The 3,151-nt window shown below is 49.4% G+C and overlaps 1 pseudogene; it reads left to right on the plus strand.

The window, feature by feature from the left end:
* Nucleotides 1-355: 355 nt before the first annotated feature.
* Nucleotides 356-1,521, plus strand: LOC141441259 (uncharacterized; annotated as a pseudogene).
* Nucleotides 1,522-3,151: the final 1,630 nt, after the last annotated feature.

A 3,151-nucleotide genomic window follows, 5' to 3' on the forward strand; every position in this document is an offset into this window, starting at 1 on the left:
CGGGCCGTGGCACCCTAGATGCTGTAAAGGCGCTGAAAGACTTTTCAGATTTTGCGGCCAGCAGGGGGAGGGAGTTATTGCAGTGTCTCTGGACATTGCTAACGCATTCGGAACCCTCCCCTTTGAAGTTATCAAAGAATCGTTGCGGCGCCACGGCATACCGCTCTATCTTCAAAAAATTGTGGGGCACTACCTGGAGGAGCGGGTAGTGCTCTACGATCGAGACGGCCGTAGAACGGCTAGACCTATAGCCTGTGGTGTCCCGCAAGGGTCGGTACTTGGGCCCTCTTGTGGAACCTGGGCTTTGACTGGGCCATAGGAGGGGTTCAGCTTCCCCGCATGACTACCATCTGCTATGCCGATGATACGATGGTGGCTGTGCGGGGGGAGAGTTACGGGAGACTCTCCGAGAGCCACAGTTGCGACTGAGCTGGTTGTGGACCGGATTCGAGCATTAGGTCTCCAAGTGGCCGTAGTGAAAACGGATGCGATAGTCTTCGGTGGGCCTGGCTGGCGTGTGCCAGCCAACACCACAATACAAATTGGAGGGGAACCTGTCCAAGTCAAGGCTAACATAAAATACCTTGGCCTTGTCTTGGACAGAAAGTGGGATTTTAATGAACACTTTACGAGACTCGCTCCTCGTTTAGTGAATGCTGCTTCAGCACTGGGTAGGCTGCTACCGAATGTGGAAGGTCCCAAACAGACCTGTAGGAAACTGTTTGCTGGTGTTGTTCGCAGTATGGCGCTTTACGGAGCGCCAATCTGGGCGAACCGGCTGTCGGAGCGGAACAAGGCCCTGCTCCGACGGCCACAGAGGGTGTGCGCTATACGTATAATCAGAGGATACATTACGGTGGCGCACATGGCGGCTTGTGCCCTAGCTGGGACACCGCCATGGGAGATCGACGCTGAAGTAATGTCGGAAACTTATTGGTCCCGACGAGAGGCGCATGCCCGGGGCGAAAGGCTGGCCCCCAGAGAGACAGCCCATGCTCGACGACTAGTCCAGGAGCGCATGCGGGACCGCTGGAAGAGTGACCTGGAGGACTGTCGCTATGGAACCAGAACTATAGCGGCACTCCTCCCGTCGTTTGACCAGTGGGTAGACCGAGAAATTGGTGCACTGAGTTACCGAATGGTGCAGATCATGACGGGGCACGGGTGTTTCGGCCACTACCTCAGTCGTATTGGCCGGGAACATGACCCGCTGTGCCACCACTGTGGAGATCCTGATGACACGGCCCAGCACACATTGGAAGCGTGCAGCAGCTGGGACACGGAACGTCTAGTGTTGGCTGCGGCCTTGAGGACAGATGACTTGTCGCTCTCAAACATAGTGTCCAAGATGTTGGAGAGTGAGGAGTCATGGAATGCGGTGACAGAATTCTGTGAAGAGGTTATGTCACGAAAGGAGGAGGCGGAACGGGAGCGCGAAGAAGATCCGGCGCTCCCCTGTTCCGGCGTAGACGGAGGGGGATAAGGCGTAGGCGATTTGCCGCCCGCCAAATCCCCCAGTAGGACCAGCGGGTGGGGATGGGGGTCCCCTGCATTGCACACGGTCCTACGAGTCTGGGGGAGGAGTCGAAACGTTGCGGCTTCACCCCCCTTGGCGCGGGTAGCCCTGGCATAGGCCAAGGCCGCTGAGAGGCGTCGCGGTCGAATCTTCGGGACCCCGCGGCGCCTACAAACCTCGGCAAGAAGGCAACGTCGGAGTGGTTTTAGTGGGTATGCTCCCCCTCCCCTTCCCATAGGGAAGAGGACGGGGGAGAGAGCCCCACATAACCATCCGGGTCTCCCCGGGCCCGGTGGTACTCGTAACGAGTTTCCACTCCGTTAAAAAAAAAAAAAAAAAAAAAAAAAAAAAAAAGGTTAGGTTTGGTTAGGTTAGGTTAGGTTAGGTTTTTTTTTTTTTTTTTTTTTTTTTTTTTTTATTACCTGACTACCTCCAACATGATCGGAGCCTATGTTTACAACCGTTTCACTCCAGTTCTATCACTTATCCTTCTCGCACTTTCATGCTGCATTCCTTTTCTTTCTATCTTTCTTCCTCATTCTTACTATCATTATTAGCTATTCTATCTATCTAATTTTTACTTAACTTATTGTTATATTTCATCTTACATTCCTTTCCTTCCTCTTTTACATACTATCGTATCTCTCTAGCTGTCCTCTGTTACCATGCTTTACTATTTTCTTGCTCTTTCAACAAAAGGAGGGGAGAGGGTCCCCGGGTGTTCTTTATTTATAATTCCCAACAATTCTACATTCTTACAATTTAAACTTAACTATCTTATCTATAATATTTACAGTTTTTAGGGTGTCAACATTTGTAAACACTTTTTGTCGGACACATTTTTGTTTGGTACTTATTTTACTTGCTTACAATTTTCTTACTTACTCTTACATTTAGTACTATTTTATTTATACTCTATATATTTTGCATGCTTATTACTAATATACTCAGTATATCATTTAAACATACTTTTTCTTATCTATTTTTATTTTTAACAATGGTTTGCTTGCTACTTCTATACAATATTTTATAAATCTTTCTCTATTTTTTCCCATCATTATGTCTCTTATATTGTCTTTAGTTAGTTTTATGTCTATTTTATTTTCCAGGTCAAACCTCTGCACTCCATACTGGGGACATTCAAGGAGCAGGTGGGCAATTGTCTCGGGCACCCCTGGTTCGCAGGAGCATGATGGATTCTCCTTGCACTTAAAGCGATTTAAGTACTCGGAGAATCCACCATGCCCGGTCATTACCTGGGTAATAATGCCGCGCGGGACCATCTTTCGGACCACTCCGTACGCTTCCACCGCATTGGGGAAGAATAGCTTCGTGGTCGACGCGGTCGTACCTTCCACATACCTCCGGTTCCACACATCAAGGGAATCCTTTCGAAGGATTCTCTTGATGTGTGATACCGGACAAAGATCATAGTTTGGTCTTCTCTTGGATGCTACAGCGGCTTCTTTGGCTAGCTGGTCGGCCCTCTCGTTGCCATCCAAACCCGCATGTGCCTTTATCCAAAACAAGGAAAGTTCCTTGCCTTGGAGGGAGATTGATGTTAAGTTCTCTCTTGTGGCTATGGCGAGCGGGTGGAGGCAACGATGGTTCGAAATGGTTTGCAGAGCCGCCCTA

Source organism: Choristoneura fumiferana, chromosome 23, assembly GCF_025370935.1.
Source record: "Choristoneura fumiferana chromosome 23, NRCan_CFum_1, whole genome shotgun sequence".
In the NCBI taxonomy this organism is placed as follows: domain Eukaryota; kingdom Metazoa; phylum Arthropoda; class Insecta; order Lepidoptera; family Tortricidae; genus Choristoneura; species Choristoneura fumiferana.